Source organism: Vicugna pacos, chromosome 2, assembly GCF_048564905.1.
Source record: "Vicugna pacos chromosome 2, VicPac4, whole genome shotgun sequence".
NCBI lineage: Eukaryota > Metazoa > Chordata > Mammalia > Artiodactyla > Camelidae > Vicugna > Vicugna pacos.
The window spans coordinates 116,784,758-116,810,040 of record NC_132988.1 but is presented as its reverse complement, the minus strand read 5'-3'; the positions used below and the strand labels follow the sequence as shown (position 1 = coordinate 116,810,040).

The following is a 25,283-nucleotide window of genomic DNA, read 5'->3' as shown; positions in this document are numbered from 1 at the left end:
CACAGCTGTCTCACTCCCGCGCAGGAAGCAGGTGCGACCTATGTGACGAGCACTGGGAAGGAGTTGTGAGTGTGCTGAGCTCGGCCCCTCTGCGGTCCCTCCAGGCTTCTGGATCTGCTTTGCCTCTTGCCAAGCCAGGGGCCAGATTGTAGAGTGGGGTCTTGAGGGTGTCCCCTATTTCCTTGGGGGTGATTCCACTTCAAAGCTGAAGTGTTAGCAAGCCCTTCTGGATGCAGAACTAAAGCCAAGTCTATATATAAACGTATGGAATATATTGCATACCACTCAGCCATAACGTGAATGAAATAATGCCACTTGCAGCAACATGGCTGGACCCAGAGATTATCACGCTAAGTGAAGTAAGTCAGACAGAGAAAGATAAGTATCACATAATATCACTTGAAAGTGGAATCTAAAAAACTGATTCAAATGCACTTATTTACAAACTAGAAACAGACCCACAGACACAGAAAACAAACTTTTGGTTACTGGGGGTGAGAGGGAGTTGGGGGTGAAGGGATAAATTAGGAGTTTGGGATTAATATACGCACACTACTACATATAAAGTAGATAAACTACAAGGACCGACTATGTAGCACCGGGAACTATACTCAGTATCTTGTAATAACCTGTAATGGATAAGAATCTGAAGAAAACATAAATACAATGTATACACGTCACTGAATCAGCATGCTGCACACCATTATAAATCAACTATCCTTCAATAAAAATTTTTTTCAGAAATACATAAAAGCTGTATTTATGCTTGATAAGCTTTCTAGTAATAATATAAAAATGGGCTCCCACAACAAAGAACTAAAGCCAAGGTCGTCAGTAACTGTACCAGCAACAAAGCTGACACTCTGACCTCCATGACCCCCAGGTCTGTCTCTCAACTGGTTCCAAACTCAGGTAGGAGAAAGAGGTGCCATTTGGAGACCCCACCGGGGGCCCTCCAGGCGTACCCCTGGGAAGAGGACTTAAAGGACACCGAGGCCAAGAGAGGCTGACTTGTCTCCAGTCACCAGGTCAGGTTTCTCCTCCCACAGTGCGTCACGTCCTCCACCACCAGCCTCGGGAGGCGTGCACTACAGGGCAGCCACGTTACCCAGGAGTGAAAACGCAGGTGAACACACAGGAGAGAGGCGGTGTGTACGTGGGGAAACATCCGAGTGAGGACACAGCATTCAGTGCCCCCTCGCTTCACCTCACCTTGCCCAGCGCCTGGACCCTGGAGACCTTCAACCAGCTGCGTGCTGTTAATGGCGGGGGAGGCTTGGAAAGTAAAGGGACCTTCTGCAGGAAAGCCCAGACCTTTCCTAGTCTTCCTGCAGTGCGATGCCACTTGACCATTTAAAACAGGTGCCTTTCTCCACTTCTTAAGACAAAGGAGCCAAGTGCCCAGAGATGACTCTGTGGGACAGTCATTCTGGAAGCCCTGACGGCAGGACAAGCCGCGTGTCTGATTCGTCTCCCTGAGTCCTTACTGTGTCCACCCAAGGAGCCAAGCATCTCCCGAGACCACTTCCTGTCCAATTCGATCTCTGATAGGGAGCAGACAGAGAGTGGTCCCCTCACCATGCTCACTCCCAGTGATTCTCAGAGACTGAACACCCAGCAAGAGAGGAGCTAAAAACACTCTCTTAGGCTACGGAAATCCAAGAATGGGCTGCCGAGCCTTCCATCAGCTCACAGCAGACAAATAAGAAGGAATTTATCAAACTTGAATTGTGCTTCATACATATGCCTTTAACAACATGCACAACAATAAGCCAGGTTTTTTATTATTGTTATTCAATTTGAGCTACAAGAGTCTTCAAGCCATTTAAACATGCTGACCCTCGGTGCTCTGGCTCTGTCTCTGCCCAGGTAGTCAAATGTGGCTGGTTGGCTTCCATCTGCCTCCCACAAGCCAAGTACCAGGAAGGGGAGACTCTCACATGCCATCCAGCTCTCCAGGAGGTTTAGGGCAGGAGAAATCGCAGGATGATGAAAAGGCAAGATGCAAGTCCACGTCCCTCCCCATCTGCCAGCTACACAGCGGGTTCTGCAGACTCTAAAGTGCAGAAATGCTGAGCACTGTTCTTGTGGCTTGTTTCATTTAATTTATAAATTAAATTTACGCTTGCTTCTGCATACCTCTAAAGGTTTTGCAGTGTCTAACTAATGAAGACAGATGGAAGCGACGGAAAGGAGAAACACAGAACAAGGGAGAGGTGAATGTTTTGTTCATGTGGACAAGCTGCTTGTGAGCACGGAGCAGTAGCTCCGACCTTCTGTGCAGGGCAGAGAAGGCTGTACTCGTGAGAGATACTGGCCTGCAGTTTCCTTTCATTGCACTTTAATCTGACTTTGGTATCAAGGTAACACAAGTGTCATAGAATGAACTGGGAAGTGTTCAGTTCTCATCTATTTCCTGAAAGAGACTATTGAGAATTGGTGTTAATTTTTAAAATATTTGTTAGAACTTTCTAGTGAAACTATCTAGACACAGAACTTTATTTTTCTGGAGTTCTAACTGAATTCAATTTACATAAGTTATAGGATTATTTAAGTTAATTTTTTCTTGGTTAGGTATTGGTAGTTTCTAGATTTTGAGGAATTGGTCCATTTCTTCTCAGCTATCAAACTTATGAGTATAAAGTTGTTCAGATAATAATTCCCATATTATCCTTTTAAGGCTGCATAATCTGTAGTGATAGCCTCTGTTTCACTCCTGATTTTCATAGTTTCATAGTGTGTTCTCTCAGTTTATATTTGTCAGCCTTGTGAGAGTTTTATCCATTTTTTTTTTTGGAAGAACCAGCTTATAGTTCCATTGATGGTTTTTCTATTGCTCTCCCATTTTCAGTTTCATTGATTCTACTCTATTTCTTTCTACTAGCTTTGAACCAGTTTATTTTTCTCATTTTTCAGTTTTTTGAGATCAAAACTAGGTTATTAATTTGAGACATTTCCCCTTTTCTAATGTAAGCATCTGGAGCTATAAATTTCCCTCTCATCACAGCTTTAGCTGAATTTGCACCTACACATTTTGATATGCTGTATTTCCATTTTCATTCATGTGTACGCATTTTATTTCTTTTGAGGCTTCTTCTTTAACCCAAGGATTATTAGAAGTTTGTTTAATTTCCAAGTATTTGAAGATTTTCCTGTTCTTCTGTTACTGAGTCCTAGTTGGGTTCCATTATGGCCAGAGCGCAGACTGTCACGATTTCATTTTTTTCAAGTTTGTTGAGGTTTGCTTTATGAACCAGGAATTGATATATTTTTGTGAATGTTCCATGGACACTTGAAAAAAAGGAAGTTCTTTCTGCTGTTATTTGGTGAAATGTTCTTTAAATGGCAATTGGGTACTCTTGGTTATGGTGGTGTTCAGTTCTTTTATATCCCTGCTGACTTTCTGTCCAGACTTCTATCAACTGCTAGTAAGTCCCCAACTATAACTGTGGATTTTTTTATTTCTTCTTTCAGTGCTATTGATTTTTATTTCGTTTATTTTGAAACGGCAATGATTGAATCATGTATAACATTATTTGAATCATTTTAATACAGTATCCTATTTCATATCATCATGTATACATTTTATTTAATATTTATGAAGTTTATCTATCTCTTACTGAGTCTTATCATGGTTGTTTTTACTTTTCCCTTGTTGTAAGTCATGCTGCAGAGACTCTCCAGATATTTCTTCTTGTGCTCGCATGCACAAGATGATTTATTAAACAAGTATTCACTGAACACCAGCCATGTGTCAGACTCTGGTCTAGGGGCTTCAGTTACATAAGTAAACAACAGAAATTGTGTTCCTGCCTCTGTGGGATTATCTAAAGTGAACTCTGCAACTAGCACAGTGGGCCACACATTGGAGGGGTTAAGGCATGCTGATTATAAGAATGAGAGGCTAAATGAGTAAAGCTCGCCTGCTGCTGTTAAACATACAGAGTGATTAACTTGTATCACATCCTTACTCTTACAATCCTTACAATAACTCCAGGGGAGTACACAATTATACCTATTTTGCTAAGGCCCAAACAGGCACCTAGAGAGCTTAGCTAACTTAAAGTCATGGTTCTGCATCAGTTGTACATCCATGTGGAGAAAGATGAATTCTCACTAATACTGCGTATCACACACACCTATCAATTTCAGATGGATTATAGACCTCAGTGTGTAAACTAAAACCATGAAGCCTCTAGAAAAAAATAAAGGCAAAGATTTTCATGACTTTGGTGGAGACAATTTCTATAGAGTATATTAAAAGCACTAATCATAAGAATGCATTGCTAAATTGTATTTTATTAAAATTAAGAACTTCAGTTCTCAAAAATACACAGAATAAAAACGGGGTTATAATGTTAACAACTGGATCTATGTTTAAAGCATATGCAATTCTTCATAATATTTTTGCAATTTTTGTAACTTTGAAATTATATCAAAATAAAAATTGCCAACACACACACACACGCACACACACACGAGCACACACAAATGAGACTGCTTTAAATTAAAATTTTAATTATTACCCTCAGGGCAACAAGTAAGAAATTAACTCAAAGATATAATAAAAGAAGTAACAAGGACATTAAAAGAGTATGCTAGAAAGTATTGGTTTTACACAAATGATGGAGGTAATGGAGGAATAGAGGGGAAAAAACATAAGACATTTAGAAAAAAATAGCAAACTGGTACATGTAAATACTATCTTATCAGTAATTAATGCAAACAGACTAAACAATACAGTTAAAGGGCAGAGATTGGCAGCATGGATTTTTTTAAAAAATGATCCAACGACATGCTGTTGACAAGAGACAAATTTTAGATTCAAAGAAATAATTAGGCTTAAAGTAAAATAATGGTAAAAGTTTAAACATACAAACAGTAATCAAAAGAGAGTTGTAGTGACTATACCGTATCAAAATAGACTTTAAGATTAAAATTGTTTCTAGAGACAAAGAAATACATTTTATAATGATAAAACTGTCAATCACTCAGGAATATATATATATGTATATATATATAAAAAATATGTATACACATATGTGTATATATAACATTACAGATATATATGTACCTAAAAACAGAGCCCCAAAACACATGAATCAAAAACTGACAAAACGGAAGAGAAAAACAAGCAAGCTGACAATAATAGTTGGAGACCACAACGCTCTGCATTCAACAGTGGATGCAAAGACTAGGAAAACGATAAAGGAATAGAAGACTTGAATTACTTTACACACCAGAAAACCAGAACAAGCAAGCAAGCAAACAAAACACTAACATCTATAGAAAAGCCCAAATAATAATAGCAAAATACACATTCTTCTGGCGTAAACATGAAACATCTGCCAGGATAGACCATATGTTAGACCACAAAACAAGTCTCAACAAACTTAATTTGACTGAAATCATGTAAAGTATGTTCCCTGATAGCAAAGAAATAAAGTAAGGTCTCAATAATTGGAGGAAGTTTTGAGAATTCATCAATATGTGGAAATTAAATAACACAATTCTAAATAGCCAGTGGGTCAATGAAAAAAATCCCAAAGGAAATTATTTTTAAATTTATAAAAATAAAACATTTTGAGGTGAATGAAAACAAAGCTACAATGTCTAAAAAGTGGATAAAGCTCAAGAAGTGCTTAGCTATAAACACTTGTATTGAAAGAGAAGAAAGATCTCAAATCAACAGCCAAACCTTCCACTTTAAGAAAACAGAAAAAGAAGAGTGAAATAAACACTAAGCAAGTGGGAGGGAAAAAAATCATTTAAACATTTAGAAATAAATTTAACAAAATAAGTACAAGACTTTTACACTGACTATTACAAAACATCATTGAAAGAAATTAAACAAGACACAAATAAATGGAAATGTTCATGGATCAAAAGACTAAATACCAAGAAAACAATACTCCTCAAGTTCATCTGGAAATTCAACGCAATCCCTATCAATAGTCCAGCTGCAGGTTTTGCACAAATTGCAAACATACTAAAATTTATGTGTGAATGCAAGAAGCACATAATAAGCAAAACAATCTTTCCAAAGAACAAAGTTAAGGGATTTACCCTAACATTTTCAAACTTCTTATAAAGCTACAGTAACCAAGACAGCACAGTACTGGCGTGAGAGACACATAGATCAATGTAAGATAATTGAAACTCCAGAGGAAAAAACCCTTTACATTTATGATCAATTGATTTTGATAAGAATGCTAAGATAACGCAATAGGGGGAAAATAGTCTCTTCAATAAATGATGCTGGAACAATTGAATATCCACACGCAAAAGAATGAAACAACCATTACCGGCCACCACACACACAGATTAACTCAAAATAGGTCACAGACCTAAGTGTAAAGATAAAACTTCAAAACTCAGAAAAAGCCACAGGGATAGATCTTCATGATCTGATCACTGGATTAGGCAAAGATTGCTTAGACATGACACCAAAAGCACAAGTAACAACAACAACAAAATAGATAAATTGGATGTTATCAAAAGTAAAAGCTTCTGTGCCTTGAAGCATACATCAAAAAAGTGAAAAGACAACCCACAGAATGAAAATTATTTGCAAATCATGTATCTTATTAAGGACATTTATTCAGAATAGAGGACTCTTACAATTCAACAATAAAAAGACAACTCAATTTAACAATGGGCAAAATATCTGAACAGCCATTTCTCCAAAGAAGATATACAGATGGCCAATAAGTACATGAAATGATGGTATTAGTAGTCATGAGGGACATTTAAATCAAAATCACAAGAAGATACAGTTCCACACTCTTTAGAATGGTTACAAAGAAAAAGATAGGACACATTGACAAGGAGATGGAGAACCTTCATACGTTGCTGCTGGGAATGCAAATGGTGTTGCCACTGGGAATAACAATCTGGCAATTCTTCAAAATATTAAACAGAGAGTTACTGCATGACCCAACGCTTAAACTCCTGGATATGTACCCAGACAACTGAAAACATAGGTCCATCCACACAGAAACCTGTACACAAATGCTCAGAGTAGCATTATTCAACATAGGCAAAAATGGAAAAAAACCAAATGTCCATCAATGGATGAATGGATAAATAAAATGTAGTCAATCTACATAATGGAAGACGAATCAGTCATAACAAGGAATGAAAGTACTGACCCACATTACACTATGGGTGAACCTTCAAGTATTAGGCTAAATGAAAGAAGTCGGTCACCAAGGCCACATATTGTGTGGGTTCCATTTTTATGGAATAGGCAAGTCCATAGAGATAAAAAGCAGATTAGTGGTTTCTAGGGACCGGGGAGTACAGGAACTAAAGACTGATGCTTAACAGGTATAAGACTTCTTTTAAGGGTGATGGAGATGTTCTAAAATTAGATATATGTTATTTATATATACATATAAAAATCTTTGGAATTACATTCACAAGACTGATGACTGTTACCTGGGCAGGATCACCAGATGGCCTGGTTTCAGGACCAAAAGAAGGAATTTTCACTTTATACCCTTTTGCTTTATGAGCCATATGAATACATCCCTTCAAAAGTGAATAAAATTATATTAGGTTCATCCATTTAAACTGAAGGAAAAGTTGGCAAGAGATGTGAAGAGGTGCTGTGCATGTGTGTGTGTATATAAACACACATACACACATATACAGTGTTCAGTCTCATGAGAGAACGCAAATCAAAATGAAAATGTGATTTCTCATCATACTCAAAACAAAAAAAAGGCTAAAATAAGAACTACTGACAGTGTTAGGAGTTGCTGAAGGTGTGTATCAGCCTTGACTCTCATACGTTACTGGTTGGAGTGTGAACTGGCCAACCACTTTGGAAAAGTATGTGGTCGTTTATCTACTCAGGCTGATGTATGTATGCCCAATTATCCAGCAATTTCTTTCCTCTGTATCTACCCAGCAAAAATGCTCACCAAAATACATGCAACAAAATATTCCTACCAAGAGTATTTGATTGTGAGTGCATGAGTTTGCAGAGATACCTTAACAAAACCCCATAGATGGGGTGGCTTAAACAACAGAAATTTATTCTCTCATAATTCGGCAAGGTTGGACGTCTGAGATCAAAGTGTTGGTCTGAGGTCTCTCTCGTCGGCTTGCAGATGACAGCCTTCTCCCTGTGTCCTCACATGGTTGTCCTTCTGTGTGTGTCTCTGTCCAAATTCCCTCCTTTCATAAGGACACCAGTCAAATGGATTCGGATCCACCTTAATGACCTAATTTAACCTTGCTTACTTCCTCAAAGACCGTATCTTTGAAATCAGTCACATTATGAGGTACTGGGGGTTAGGACTTCGCAGCACATTAATTTTGAGTGGACACATTCAGTCCAAAACAATGAGTAAGGCTGGGATTTATCCGCAGATCCATTTGCCACTTGGAACTTGTCCTCTGTGCGTTGCTAGTTCTTATTTATTGGCCATTCATGTATAGGGCTGTTTGATCCTGTGTTAGTTATTTGTAAATGCTATTTATACATTGGAGACTAACCTTTTGACATTTTTATATCCTGATAATACCTTCTCTGATTCAGTGCTCTGACTGTTCATTTTGTTTCATTCAGAGTTCTATTTCCCTGTATCAGCTTAAACTCGTTAATTGAGTCTTACTTACTGTCCCTTTGATTTGTCTCCCCATTAGAGAGGTGTGAGTCTCTCACCATATATTTGACTTATTATTTTCCTTATAATTCCAGCAATTTTTTAAAAACATTTTTTAATTGAATTACAGTCATTTTACAATGTTGTGTCAAATTCCAGTGTAGAGCACAATTTTTCAGTTATACATGAACATTCATTGTCACATTTTCTTTCTCTGTGAGCCACCACAAGATCCTGTATGTATTTTCCTGTGCTACACAGTACAATCTTTTTATCTATTCCATATTTTGAAATACCAGTCCCTTCCCACCCCCAGTCCCCTGGCAACCACAAGTTTGTATTCTATGTCTATGAGTCTGTTTCTGTTTTGTATTTATTATTTTTTTTTAGAGTCTGCATATGAACGATCTCATATGGTATTTTTCCTTCTCTTTCTGGCTTACTTCACTTAGAATGACATTCTCCAATAACATCCATGTTGCTGCAAATGGCGTTATATTGTCAGTTTTTATGGCTGAATGGTATTCCATTGTATAAATATACCACATCTTCTTTATCCAGTCATCTGTTGGTCCTTCTTCTTAAAGTAGGTCTCTTGTATGCAGCACATTGAAGGTTCTTGCTTTATTATCCATTCTGCCACTCTATGTCTTTGACTGGAGCACTAAGCCCATTAACATTTACAGTAATTAATGACAGATGTGTGTTTATTGCCATTTTGAACTTCTTTTTGCATTTAATTTCGTATTTCCTCTTTGTTCCTTTCTTCTTCCTTTTGTGGTTTGGTAATTTTCCTTTGTATTATCTTGGATTTTATTTAGTTTTGGTGACTCACTTGTAAGTTTTTGGCTTGTGGTTACCTTTTTTTGTAAGCCTATTAACCTATTACTATAACTGTTTGTACTAAACAGATAGTAATATAATCTCAAACCCATCCTACCGAGAACAAAAAATTTAAAAAAAAGAAAAAAATATGCCATATTTTCTTGCTTCCTTTTCCCACTCTTAATGATTTAGATGTCTCTTTTTACAGTTTTGTGTTTATTCTATTTGTAATTCCTGGTAGTTATCAACTTTCCGGTTACGAATTTCTCATTTTGTAGCATCCTGCTTCTTTTCTATTTATAGTAGACCTGTCAATATTTCTTTTAGCATGGGTTTAGTGTTGCTAAACTCTTTTTACTTTTTCCTTGTCTATGAAGTTCTTTATTTCTTCTTCTATTCTAAAGGATAGCCTTGCTGGATACAGTATCCTAGGCTGCATCTCTTTTTTCATTAAGGACTTTGAATATATCTTGCCACTCCTTTCTGGCCTGTAGTGTTTGTGTAGAGAAATTAGCTGAGAGCATTATGGGGGTTCCCTTGTAATTCACTCTTTGTTTTTCTCTTGCTGCCTTTAGGTTCATTTCTTTATCCTTGACTCTGGCCATCTTGATTATGGTATGTCTTGGTGTGGGTCTGTTTGGGCTCTTCCTGTTTGGGACCCTCTGAGCCTTCTGTACTTGGATATCTGATTCCTTCTTTAGGTTTGGGAAGTTTTCAGTCAATACCTTTTCAATCCCCTTTGTTCTTTCTTCCCCTTCTGGAACCCCTATTATGCGTAGATTGGCATGCTTTATATTATTCCATAGGTCCCTTATATTGTTTTAATTGTTTTTTATTTGTTTTTCTCTCAGCTGTTCTGATTGGGTGCTTTCTGTTGTTCTGTCTTCTAGGTGACTTATTCATTCCTCTGCATTATCTAGCCTGCTTTGTACAGCCTTTAGGTCAGCTCTCAGCTCAGCCAATGAGTTTACCAGTTCTACTTGGCTCTTCTTTATAGCTTCAATTTCATTTTTGACATATTTTATATCTCTAAACACTCTCTCTTTTAGTTCCTTCAGTACTTTGATCAGTCCTTTTTTGAAATCTTGATCTAGTAGGCCATCAATGTCTATTTCATTGATTGTGCCTTCAGGGGGTTTCTCTTGCTGTTTTAATTGGGAGTGGTTCCTCTGTTTCTTCATATTGCTCATATCTCTCTGGCACTGTGGCTTAAGGAGTATCAGTTATCTATTGTGGTCCTTAAGGACTTTATTTATTTATCTATCTAAAGCCTATGCGGGAATTAAACTTTAAAAAAGAGAGAGAGAGAGAATTTTAAAAGAATGGAGGAAAAAAAGGTTTGAAAACAGTGTAGAATCAATAATAGAAGAGCAAGTTGAAGTAGAATAGTAATTGAGTTGAGGCATCTTTTAAAAACCTTAAAAAAAGGAGAAAAGATCAGAAAATAATACTTGAGACCTATGTATAATCAATAACAGGAGATCAAAACCAAGAGAAATAAAAATGAATTGAGGTGGATTTTTAAAAGTAATAAAAATAAAAATATTTTAAAGAAAAATTTTAAGGGATTAATACTGGAGACATATACATTGTTTAAAAAGTAAATTTTAAAAAGGTAATAGAAAGTAAAACAGATATAAAAAAGATTTAAAGAAAAAAGGATGTGTTCTCCTGGTGACTGTGTGCCTTAATGGTTTTATCGAGAAGTCTTTCTGTCTTAGCCCTGTTTCGCGAACTCAGCTTGCTGTTTCCAGAGGCCCTCCGTTGGTGCCCTCGTCTGTGCTGCTCCCAGTGGCTGTAGGCAAGCAGATCGCGCCCCCTCCCAACACTGGGTCAGGTGCTGCTCTCCTTCATGGTGGGTGGGTGGGTCATTCCCCCTCCTGATGCCACAGTCAGATGCTGCACTGAGGGAGGCAGGCAGGTGGATCGCGCCCCCTTCCAGCACCACGGTCAGGTGCTGAGTTCCTGCCAGGAAGGCGGGTGGCTGCCTGCCCTCTCCCAGCACCTGTCGCTCCACTGCTCTGTGCAGCTGCCTGCTCTGCCTCGGGTGGGCGCTCAGAAGGCGGGCTCAGGGAAGACCGCAAAATGGCCCCGCCCCTGCTCCGGGCCAAATCTCAGCTCCTTGTTTGTCTTGGCAGCTCAAGTTCTCTGAGGTGCCAGGGCAGAAAGATCCTATCTACCTCGGGCTGTAAACATGTCTCAGTCCTGCTAGGAGGTTGCGGAGCCCCTGGGTGCGGATTCAGGGCTCGGCCCCACCCCCTCCCAGGCGCCGCGCACAGGAAGAGATGGAAGCTGTGGCTGCGCCCTGCCTCTCTTCTCGGAAGAAGTGCCAGTAACAGTGCCACGGGTCTGAGGAGACCAAGGCTACAGTGCCCCTCCCCCCAGGGCACACCAGCAGTGTTGCTTTGCTTTTTCCCCTGTAATTTGTGGGGGGGGCCCAGGTTGTTCTGCTCTGTACCCCCTCCCAACCACGGCACACAGCACCCTGCAATCCCCCCAGGCTGCCTCAGTGTAGCCACCTCAGTCCTCTACTTGGCTTGGGCAGCCTGTCCCGGCCCCCAGCTGCCGGCTAGCATCTCAGGCTGGGTGTTGCAGGGACACTTTGTGACCATTTAACTTGGTTCTGTCAGTCAAGGGGTTTTCCATACAGCTCCAAGCCTCAGAGGCTCCCCCTCCATCCTGTTGGCCTCTCCGTTGGAGAGGGGGAGGTTCAGCGAACAAGCGCTAGTCCTCCTTTGCTGCTCCCTCTCCGCGGGACCGATCCTGCACTGTCTTGCCTTTTCTTCTTTCTTTTTCCCTTTCCTCCTACCAGATTTTTGGTGTTTTTGTCTTTCAAAGAGGGCAATGTTCTGTCCGAGTTCAGCAGGTGCTCTGTTGGCTGAGTGGGTCCGTAGATGTGAGTTTTGGTGTATTTGTGGGAGAGGGTGAGCTACGAGCATACGTCTACTCTGCCATCTAGCTTCTCTCCAGCAATTTTTGCTTCATGTATTTTTCAGTTTCATATAGCATACAAGTTCAGAAATGAGAATTTTTCTTCTTATCATTATTAGTTATTCTCATAATCCTGAATTTTTTTTTTTTTTTTTTTTGCTGTGACATCAATTTTATCCTATATTCTTTTCCTGGTCTACCTTTTTACATCTCATTATGTAAAGTTTTTCACTATCTTCATGCTTTTTGCTGTGACTGTTGTAAACAGGCTATATATAGGTTTTGTTATTGAAATATAGTCAGTTACTATGTGTCAGTTTCTGGTGTACAGCATAATGTCCCAGTCATACATATATATACATATATTTGTTTTCATATTTTTTCATTAAAGGTAATTACAAGAAATTCAATATAGTCAGAAGGCACTGTACACAAAGATTACAATAATTCAAAATATATCAGTTGCTATAAGTATAAACATATTGAATTTACTAAAGAGTATCCAACTCTCAGTTTGGATATTTTAAAAATCTTTATATAAATAATCTTTGTAAACTTTGTGTACAGTGCTTTCTGTCTATGATGCTTTTTTCTTTCTCCCTCTTTATACCTGCCTTCAGGTAAATTGATTTCTTCAGTTCCACTCTTGGCTAGGTATTCTATTTCTAAACTTTTAGTCCTTACATTTAAATTTTAACATCTATACCTTACTTACAAGGCATTGAACAATATTTCTACTTTCTTTTTTGAAAACATACAAGTAGTATTTTACTATGATCACCCCTTCTTTTTATCCTTTATGTTATTGTTACCTAGTCTATTTTAAATCTGGTTTTTAGAATTGAATTTTATTTATCTTAATCTTGTTCAATTTTTTTGTCATTTAAAAATATTTTGAATAAGAACTAATATATATATAATATACACACACACACACACATATATACACATAAAACATGTGCACCTGTGGTTTGTAATTAATAATTAAATACACTCTATAGCCACTATGTAACTTATTAAACAGAACCTGACTCTGGGGAGACAGTGGGGTAGGAAACACCAGGAATCTCTAGTCCCACCTGGACAACAATTGCACTGGTAGAATCTGTCTGATATACTTATTTTGGAAGTCTGGAGTCTGATGAGGGCTTACAACTTCCAGGGAAAGGTTTGAATGGTAAATTGAAGTTAATTGTGGTCAATTTCAGCTCTTAGTACAGCGGTAGCTACCCATCCCTCGCCCCCAGCCCCAGAGCAGGCAGCTGTGCATGTGTTCCAGGAGCAGCTGGCACACAGCTGGTAGGAGTTGGGGCAGGGGGTTGCCAAAAGGACGCTGTCCTCCAGATAGTTAAGATCGTGATCTGATTGCTAATTGCTGCTTCTGATTACAGAGGTGCAGACAGAGAGGTGGGTGGCCATTGTTGCACCTCCCCCAATTGTTGTGAGCCCCTCCCCTATAGGATGAAGGGATTTTTAGGGGACTTAAAGGGCCAATGCCCACTCCCCACAACCCCTGCTTCATTTTTTTTTCTTTTTCTCTTTTGGAGCCAGACATTAAAGACTAGTATGTTTAAAACCACATATGTGGGAAAAATTAGAAAGTCACCATGCATGCACAGGAAAAAGCTCAGGCTCAGAAAAAGAACCTGAGAAGACCTTAAGTTTATACCTCAGGCTGATCCTTGGCACACAGACAATGTACAATGGCAAAAACAAAAACAAAAACAAAAAGCAGCAAATCCTGAGCAAGGAAAAGAATCTAATTCCATAGTTACCATATTATTAGATTCAAATATCTAGCTTTCAACAACAACAAAATCACAATACACACAAAGAGACAGGAAAGTATGGCCCATTCTAAGGGAAAAAAATAAACCAACAGAAACTATCCCTGTAAAAAGAGCTGATGGCAGATTTACTAGACAAACACTTTGAAATAATGGTCTTAGAGATGTTCAAAGAACTAAGGGAAAATATGGAGAAAGTCAAGAGAATAATATATGAACAAAATGGAAATAACAAGAAAGAAGTAGAAAATCTAAGGAAAAAAACTCAAAAAGATATTCTGCAGCTGAAAAGTATAACTTAAACGAAAACTCACTAGAGAGATTCAAAGGCAGGTTTCAATATGCAGAATAAAGAATCAAACAAACTTGAAGATAGACAGTGGAAATTACTGAGGCTGAGGAAAAAAAAGAGTTGAAGAAAAGCAAACAGAGCATCAGGGTCCCGTGAGACACCTTCAGGTGGAGGGATATACACATCATAGGAGTCTTTGAAAGACAAGAGGGAAAGAGGCAGAGAGAATATTTGACTATATAATGGCTGAAAACTTCCCAAATTTGACCAAACACAGGAATATAAACATCCAAGAAGCTCAATGAACTCCAGTAGGATGAACTCAAAGAGACACACAGTAAGACCATTACCAGCTGTGAGAAACAAAGACAAAGAGAGAACCTTGAAAGCAGTGAGAGGCAACTTGTTACACACAAGGGATCCTCAATAAGAGTATCTTCAGATTTCTCATCGTCAGCTTTGGAAGCCAGAAGTCAGAGGGCTGATACACTCAAAGTCATCAGGAAAAAAAACAAAAACAAAAAAACCTGTCAACCAAGAATCCTATATCCATCAGTCTTTCAAAAGTGAGTGAGAAAATAAGACATTCCCAGATAAACAAAAGCTGATGGCATTCATTACCTCTAGACCTTTCCTGTAGGAAGTGCTCAAGGGAGTCCTGCAGTTTGAAACAAAAGGACACTGGACAGTAACTTGAAGCCATAGGAAGGACTACAGATCTCAATGAAGGTGGATACTTGGGCAAGTACAAAAGCTAGTATTGTTGTAACAAGTGTGTAACCCTATTTTTCATTTTCTATAAGATTTAAGAGATTAGTAATTTTTAAAAAAGCAATGATTAATCTAAAGTTAGTATTATAACTTTTGTTTGTAACCCCATGTTTTGCTTGCTATGTAATTTAAGAGAACAACGTATTTTAAAAGTATTAGTTAATATTTTTAGACACACAATGGGTAAAGATGCAATTTTGGGGCATCAGCACCTGAAAAGAGTGTGAATGGAGGTGTAATGGAGCAGAGTTCTGGTGTATTATTTAAGTTAAATTGGTATAAATCCAAATTAGAGGTTCTAATAATAGGATGTTAAATTTAACCCCCCCCCTATGGTAACCACAAAGAAAACAGCTACAGAACACACACAAAAGGAATAAGACAGGAACTTGAACATTTCACCACAAAAAAATTAAACACAAAGGAAGATAGTAATGAAAGAAATGAGAGACAAAAAGCTCTAAGGTATGAAAACACATAGAAAAATGACAGAATGGAGGACCACCTTGTTAGTCAGCCTTAAAAAGGAAGGAAATTCTGATTTATGTTACAATGTGGATGAACCTTGAAGACATTATGCTAAAGTGTGAAATAAGCCAGTCGCCAAAAGTCAAATACTGTATGATTCTGCTTTTAGGAGATACTTAGATTGGCCAAACATAGAGACAGAAATTAGAATGGTAGTTCCAGGGATGGGGGAGGGGAAATGGGAGTTGTTATTTAATGGGTATAGATTTTCAGTTTTGCAGGATGGAAAGAGTTCTGGAGATGGACAGGGGTGATGACTGCACAACTATATGAATGTACTTAACACCACTAAACTGTACACATCATCATGCTTACAGTGGCAAATTTTTATATATGTATTTTGCCACAATAAAACAAATTTTAAAAAATCAGAATCTGACTAACAGCACCTAGGTCTTTGCATACCTCTCTTCAGTTACATCCTCCTCCACCCCCCAGATGGAACCACTATCTTTTTACTTTTTATTTATCCTTGTCTTACTATTTTATAGATTTAGTACAGTTGCGCATGTACCTAATATGTGTTGCTTGGTTTAGCAGAATTTAAAATGTATACAGTGGTGTTTCTTATACAGCAGTACTTCTCTGTAACAATACTGGTAATACGTAGTCAAGACCCAGCCCTGGTGAGGCGTATACTTGAGATCTCAAATTCACATGTGAAATTTTTTTTTCTTTCCAGAGCCCATCAGAGACTTCCTTGTTGTCTCCTTTGCTCATGGACAGATTTTTTTTTTCCTGGTTGACTTCTCAATGATGGCACAGCCTTCAGAAGGTTCCCAGTTTATGTGGAAGACTCAGTTCATACTCCCTGTCTTGCATTTGCTCACAGTCTAATCTTCTACCCCTGTGGGTGCTGAACCCCAAGTCCCAGTGGAACTGAGACCAGTGTCCCCACCTGCCCCTGGGCAGCTATAATGCCAGCTCATACCTTTCATGCTCTGGTTGTCAGTGGCTGCCTTATTCCTCACACGTGAGAATTGTCATTTCTTTCAAATTAAGTTCTGTACTTAAAATAATTTTTAAAATCTGTTTTGTCCTGCATTTCTCAGTGTTTTTACTGGGAGGCTTTTCATGTCCTTTATTAGTGCATTGCCTTGCCTTAAGGAGAGACCGCCATGCCATCTTGAACAGCAGCCTTTTTTCTGGTCACTCACCACCCCTGGGACCCTTTGTCAGTCACCTCATCTGCCTCATCACTGGCCCACAGCAACAGGCACTGCAAAGTGTGGCTTCTTGATCAGTCTTTCTCATGCAGGGCATCCTAGAGACGGTGGATATGTGGCAGGGTGTCACATCAAGCTTAGAAACAGTCCCTAGGTCACTCACTCATTAACTCACTGAACAAATAATTAAAGAATACTCAATGACGGGCAAGGCTTAGTGTGGCCAGAAATACTTTTATTGATGGTGAAAGAAATGTTAAAAAGGCCCCAATTACAGATTGTCCATACCATATCATCTTTAAAAATCTGTCTGTGCATCCTTTTCAAATATGAAAGGATAAATACAATTTAAAAGCTCCTAAATAATTTGGCCATCTGAACACTAAAAGACCATATATGGGTGAGCTACAGAGATATAAACTATGAGGTGCATCCCTTTATATCATTTTTTTTTGAGTGAGTAAAACACCTCCCATTAATTTTCACATCACAGCCATGGAGGCAGGTGGAAACAGATTTATCCACTCGCTACAAATGGAGGCAATGGGTCTGAGAGCGCACTTATAAGTAAAGGAAGAATCAGGCTTCAGTGTCTTCACATCCGTGTTAGCTGATCCACTGGCACTGAACTAAAATCGCCTCTGATTGTGTTGCTCTAAGTCTTCTAAGGCAATTTTAAAAGAAAGAATTGGCTGAGTAAGAAAAAAATGCTCCAGACAGCTTTCTTGTTCTAGAAATGATTTATCCTTTAATAGTTCCTCCACTGCCCTGTACTGAAAATTACAAGGGAGATTCACACTTGTACAAATAATGATTCAAATGAAGTCGGCATGTTGAAGTCCATCCTGCCCAGATGGGCACTGAGTCTCTGCCCTCTGCCATCTGCAACACAACCGTCCTGTAGTGCAGAACTGAACATGCTTGCTATACTCCATCTTTAAAAAGAAACAACAAACAAGGACAAAAGCAAACAAACCTGTCTGGCTCTCGAATGCTCCATGTTTATTACAAGGATTTGGAATGGGGGAGAACAAACTCAGCGAGAGAAAGATCATCTGGAGCAATCCAAAGTCTGGCACTCACACTCACCGGGAACTAGTCCAAACGAATGGCAATTTCAACACGTATTTATAGAGTGCCCTCCATATGAGTCAATCAGTGAGGGAACTGGAAAACCCCACAGGCTCCTGCTCTCACTGTGAGGCCACGTGGTTCTGAAGAAAAACACCAGAGCTGGGGATCTGGACAGAGCAGAGGTGGAGACCACGTGAGACCACGTGCCACCGCGTGCCAGCTGTGCCTCTCTGGGGAAGTGTTTCAAGTCTTTGAGCTGCACTTCCTTTCTTTGTGATACGATTACTGTAAAAATAATAGCACATCGCTAAGTATAGGAGAAGATGCATGGGGAAGCAGTTTGAGAAATAGATGCAACCCCTATTCCATTAAAATAATACATGAAAGGGAAAAATCTGCCTGTCTTTTAAGTCCTTTTGTTTTCTTCTCAGCAAAGAAGCTGTTACATGATGTACAACAATCCTTTCAGTGAATTCCTCCAAGATTTGACATCAGAGACCCTGGAAACATCAAATTCTCTGTCTTCAAGGGGCAGCCCAGGGGATGTACTTGCAATGGATCCTTTGCTTGGCAAGGGCGGCGTATCGAGAGAGGGGCCCTCGATGAACTCCCCAAGGTAGGATGTGCATTCTAATAAGTCTGTATGCTTTTTAAAGGCATCAAAAGTTGAGAAAAATTCCTTTCGAATGTGAGCTGTGTTCTCACTTTGTTCTTAGGTGAAAAGAGATGCTTTGGGGTACGTACAACAGATGATAGAAGTGACATACTGGGGCATCTGGAAGCACAGGGGTGACTGATGCATGGCTGAAAAGTAGGTTCTGTTTAAAATGCTGAAAATTCTTCACGAGGTTCTCCCTGACTTCTCAAGTGTGAGCCCTGCCTTTTCTTCAAGCCCACCTTTCTGCTCACCCCACCAGTGACCCGGGTCCCAGCCGTGCTCAAAGTGAATGGCTCAGTGGTGCTTCTTCCCAAGGCGGCTCGCCCAGAACATCTCAACTCAGCCCTAAAGCCCCATTCATCCCTCCACCCATTCGTCCAGTGTTTCCAAAGCACCTACTGGACAGCAGCTGCTGCAGAAACTGATGAGTATACAATGGTAACAGTCACAGAGACAACATCGTAGCTACAGTGAGTTAGCAAGGGAAGGATTCGTGGAGGGTTTGCAGGGATGGCAAAGTGGCAAAGCAATCTTAGGAGCTAGTGCACCTCCTCTGAGAAGCCTTTTTCTCATTCTCCTCCCACCCAGGCATGAAGAGAGTCAGAGAGCACCAGACAGGAACCACAGTAAGAAGATATTTGCATCAACATTGATTAGTCGCAGTTTTAAATAAAATGAAAACAACAGACTCTTGAAATCATGGCTAAACATAATTATCATAAAATATGATGACAAACTGGAACAGAATCAGTTTACTCTCATGATAATGAAAGAACACGAAGGTTAGACAGGCAGTGACTAAGTTGAAACCACGTCACTATTTAATGTTACATAATCAGTGTATTTGTTTTACCTGAATATAGCCCACCCCCTCCCATTAGAAGGTTACCCATGAGAACAGAGGTCTTGTCAAAAACCAACTGACCATATACTTGTGTATATATTCTATTCCATTGATTTGTCTGTGTTGATACCAACACAATGTGTCTTGATTCCTGTATATTTGTAAGTCTTGAAATTAGTTTTGTAACTATGCTCTTAACTTTTAAAGTTGTCTTGGCTATCCTAGGTGCCTTCCATTTCCACATATATTTTAGAAGCAGTTTGTCAATTTCTACCTAAGAGCTTGCTGAGGTTTTGACTGAGATTGTGTTGAATCTGTGGATCAATTTGGCAAGAATTGACACCTTGGCAATACCGAGTTTTAAGATCCATGAGCAAGATCTATCTCACCATATATTTTTAGTCTTCTTCAGCAATGTTTTGTGGTGTTGGATGTATATGTCTTTTACATGTTTATTCAGATTTATCCCTAAGTATTTCATATTTTTGATACTATTATAACTGGTATTTAAAAAATTTTTAAATTTCTAGATGTTTGCTGCTAATATACAGAAATATGATAAATTTTTAATTGATCTTGTCTGGAAGGATCCCTACTAAGTTCACCTATTAGTTCTAGTAATTTTTATGTTGATTCTATCAAATTTTTGATATAAACAACATAATCTGTCACTTGCAAATTAAGAGTTGTTTTCAACCTTTCCAACCTGAATGCTTTCTATTTCTTTTTCTTGCCTTATTGCACTGGCTAAAACCTCCAGTATAATGTTTAATGGGAGTAGTGAGAGTAGATATTCTTGTCTTGTTCCACATTTTACGGGGAAACACTCAATTATTCTCCATTAAATACAATATCTATAGATTTTCTGTATATGCTCTTTTTGGAGGTTGAGGAAGTTCCTTCTACTCCAAGGTTGTTAAAAGTTTTGTTTGTTTGCTTGCTTTTTTTTTTTTTAACCAGGAATGGATGTTGGATATTGTCAAATGCTATTTCTGCATTTCCTTTTCAGCATTCTTATATGGTGAATTATATTGGTTGCTTTTCAAATGTTAAGTCAATTTGGAATCCCTGGGATAAATATCACTTGGAAATTAGGTATTACCTTTTTTATATATTATTGAATTTGATTTTCTAAAATTTTAAAATAATTTTTGCATCAGTGTTCCTGAGAGATATTGGTCTGCAATTTTCTTTTCTTGTAGTGTCTTTGTCTGGTTTTCACAACAAGGTGATGTTAGACTCAAAGACTAAACTGGGGAATATTCCCTGTACTGGTATGTCTTCAAGTTCACTAACCATTCTTCCTGCAATGTCTAATCTGGTATTAATTCTATTCAGTATATTTACAACACAAACAGTTTAGTTTTCAATTCTAGAAGTTTGATTCAGGTCTTTTTTTTATATTTTCCCTGTCTCCACTTTGAACTTATGGAATACAGTTACAATAACTTTTAAGGTCCTTGTATGTTTCCTATAATTTTTCCTTTCTTTGGTTGTTTCAGGCAGGAAGATAAATTTGGTCTCTCTCACTCTATCTTGGTCAGAAGTAGGGGACTTTATCCTGCACTCTGGATGGAATTCATGACTATGGAATGTTCTAGGTGCTAGGAATGTATAGTGAACAGAATAGAAGGACCTCTGCTCTCATGACTTCAGTCTAGTGGGGGATGACAGCCAACTAACATAAAGCAAAAAAAAAAAAACACATAAATGAGACAATTTTAGATAGTGTTAGGCAAATGAGAGAGATCAACAGGGACTGAAAAGGACCTTACAGAGACTGGTCAGGGAGTGCATCTCTGAGGAGGAGGGGACCATGCAGAGGTCCTGGGGAAAGGCACTGCAGGCAGAGAGATTCAAGCACAAAGACCTGAGCGGGGAGTGAGCTCAGCACACTGCAGTGCAGAACGAGAACCGGAGTGGCTGGCAAGCAGCGATAGAGAGAAAGGCAGGCAAGCCAGATCAGATAGCGTCTTATACGTCAGAGGCGAGGTGTGGCGCACAGTGGGGAAATGGTACTCAAACACACAAGGAGGTATCCATGTGAAACTTTCTTTACTTTCCTCTCTCCAGAATGAAGAACGACACACATTAGAGAAATTGGCTCACTCGTCCTTGCATCTATCTGCAGAGTGTGTTCAGCCCACAGGCTGCTGGCAATCTGGACGGAATGGCTCCTGAACCTACTCTACTGCTGTCCTGCACCTCGTCCAAGGCATCCTCCCAGCCTGTCACACCCCAGGCCTTGCTGGCAAGCCGCTCCCGCGGAGCCCAGCCATCCCCCTCACTCTCTCGCCCCAAAAGGGAAACGACAGAGCTGCAAGCTGTTTGGTGGCTGCCACCATTTCCTTCCAGAGATGATGGGGCACAGAAATGGATGCTGGATTCAGATGTTTTCTTTCCACGGCAAAAAGCAGTACACACAGTATCTCTTTGGAGTGGGTTGCCATTTACAATAATAAGTGGAACCATTTTTCAGTTTCCTTCCCCCACATTCTGGTGTAATTTGTTCTCTCCACATTTGGCTGTGAGAAGTGCATTACCAGACTACTTGGATGAACCTGATTTCTGTCCCAGCTGTGTGACTTGCTGTGTGACGGTGGGCAAGTCATTTAATCTCCCCGAGACTTTGTTTCCTTTCCTGAAACAGGAGGAAGCTCTCATCCTCCCACTCTCTCCCAGGGGAGCTGCTGTTAGCCATGTCAGTGATACAGTAGCCCTTCCCTCCCCAGACATCAGTCTTAGGCACACACAATCCCCTCCTTGTCAAAGAATTGGGCCCTCTGCTGAGAAACCTATGGAAAATGGCGAGTGTGAAGAAATCAAGGTCACAGTCTGTAATAAACACTTTTATTCAACTTTAAAAATTAAAGATTGGACTGAATTTAAGAGAACATCAGTGGCGTTGCACCCACTGACTCAGCCATATCGGATACTGGACCGTTCATTCCTGTTTAATACCTACTACTCACTGGGAATCTTTCAGATCTTCCTCACTCACAGTTTCAACAAGATGATTAAAAACGTGGTTTGCTCTTTAGCAAACAAAACACATTTTCTGTGTAAAGTCCTCCATCCAGGCATTCCATGCCATCTTGGTTTCATGGTTCAGGAACCTATCTCTTAGGTCCCATCTTGGTCCTATGGACCACAAAGAATTTGGGCAATTGAGATAGGGAGCTCTCTGCTTGGTCTTTATTTTCTCTAAAGTGGGCAAAATATATTTAAAACTATAAAGTCCAAGTTCATAAAAAGATGCGAGGGGTTGAAAAAAATTACAAGCAAAGTAACTTTAGAGTTGACCAAGCAGTTTCACCTTCCTCTTGTTATTTCACTGTGCAAAGTCAGCATAATCATTACCCACAGTGTACAGACAGGAGGCTGAACCCCAGACAGGTCAAAGGGAATTGCTGGAGGTCACAAAGGTGGAGGGAAGGGGCGTACACCCAGATTGCTGTTCCAGACTCAATGCTCCTTTAAGCAAACCATGTTAGAAGAGAGCTGTGACTGGGGTAAAACACTGTATTAATATATGAGATCAAATTATTCTGATTCAGACTACTGTACATTTTCACTTTCACTCTGTGCTCCCTGGCGATTGCAGCAGAGTTCTTTATCTAATTTCTTCACCTTTTCCCAGAGTTCACACCACCTCCCAGTTGAGTCCCATCTGTCAGTTTAATTAACCAGCGCTGTCCCAGTCTTCCAGATCATTAATTAAGATCTTCTTTGAAGCCAGACCTAACCCTTTTACCCTCAGATCCTCCCTGGAGAGCTTCGTGTGGCTCTGAAGATAAATGTTTACTTTAACCCCACAATATATGCTCAGTTTGCAAAGAGAGTTTTGTAACTGTACTATCTCAAAAAGTTAGTTTCTCCGGGGACAGACTTGAGCCAGCTCTGAATATGCTTTCTCAAAATCCAAACACAATAAGCTGTCTCCAAATATTGTTGGTGTCTTTGTTATTACTGACATTAAGTAATTAAAAATTATTAATACAATTCACTGTAGCATCTTTGGTTTAAATCTAAAACCTGCTGAATGCATATGTATTATCAGGGGACTACACGTGTATCAGCAGACTAAAGTAGCCATCTGTCTATCCTTCCCCTGCAGGAATCCAAGAATTGGGAAGTTGCCCTACAGAACTAAGTCAAAATAAGAAAAAAAATGTTTATGTATAAAGGTGCTCATCATTTTATATATTATCAAACATTGGAGCTGATCTTATTGTCTAACAACAAGAGAATGGGTAAGTACATTTTGGTACATCCACATTATGGGATATTATGCTGCTATTAAAATTGACACTATGTAATTACAGGGAAGGCACTTGGGATATACTGTCAAGTGGAAAATAAAGAGAACAAATGTGCAAAGTCTAGGACAGTTATTCCATACAGAAGAAGGTCTGTATGGGCACATACTGAAATGAACAGGAGCAAAAAAATATCAAAAGTCAATTTGGAGTTATGAGATTGTGCGGAAATTTGATTGCACATTCAATTTTAAGTTAATATGTGCCAAGATACCTTAGAAGCACCTCGATGATCATGGTGCGATTCAGGATGTTTGCACTATAGTTCTCTATAAATGTGTCAATGCTCACCCGTAAGCCTTGGGTCCCTCCATTTCAATTAGTCATGAGGTACTTCTAATGGCCAGTATCTGTACTTCTATGCCTAAGAACAATGATCTGGACCTGCAGGAGGCCATGCGTACAGCCGACTGGAAGATCCAAGAATGAACACTTTCTTAGAAGCAGCCTTCAACTACTCTTACGAGTCATACAAACATTCTCACTTTTCAGGTGGTATAATTTTGAGATGGTAGCTTTGCATCATCTCCCAGATTCTAACAAAGAGCCAAAGAAAGTCAGTGGAGAAAGGAAAGTTTTTCAACATTTAGGGCTGGAACAACTGGTTTTCCATACGAGATAAAAGAAATATCAATCACTACCTCACACCATACATAAAAGATAATCTGAGGTAGATAGTAGAGCTACACGTTGAATACATATTCTAGAAGAATCCTGGAAAACTCTCTGTGATCTGCAGCAAGTAAGAATTCTTAGGGGATAAAAAGCAATGAACATAAAGAAGGAAAGCTCCTCAGTTGCAGTTCATCAAACTGAAATCTTACTCATCATTGATACTAAATGGAAAATAGAAAGCAAGTCACAGACTATGAAAAAAATATTGGCAGTGTATAACTGACCAAGACCTCCCATCCAGAATTTATTAAAGAACATTTATAACTCAATGATTTAAAAAAACAAATAACTCAATTTTAAAAATACAAAAGACTTGGGCACACACTTCACACACAAAAAAGAGAGCTATAAATATGAATAAGTAGATGAAAAGTTTCCAACATCATTAGTTATCAGAGGAAAGGAAATTAAAGCCATGAGGAAATACCAGCACACACGTGCCTAGAATGGCTACAATTAAAAAGACTGATGACGCCAAATGTTGAAAAGGACGTGGAACAAGCAGAACGCTCATAAACTGCCACTAGCAGTCGTCAATTCACAACGTACGTAAGTCAAGTCAGTATGCTGTGCACCTTCAACACTCAGCGTTGCAGACCAATTACATCTCAACAGAACTGGGAAAAATTGCCACTAGTAGTGACAAATTTTACAGTAACTTTGGAAAACTCTTTGGCAGCTTCTTATAAAGTTGAACAATTCAACTCCTTTCTAAATGTTTACCCAATAGAAATGAAAGTATATGTTCACGAAAAGACCTTTACAAGAATGCTCAAGTAGCCTTTCTCATAATAGCCC

The 25,283-nt window shown here is 39.2% G+C and overlaps 1 protein-coding gene across 5 annotated transcripts in view; it reads right to left on the bottom strand.

Annotated features, from left to right (window-relative positions):
* The window catches only part of STK32B (serine/threonine kinase 32B), a 310,710-nt gene that overhangs the window by 128,077 nt on the left and 157,350 nt on the right, over positions 1-25,283 (bottom strand). The window lies entirely within an intron of this gene.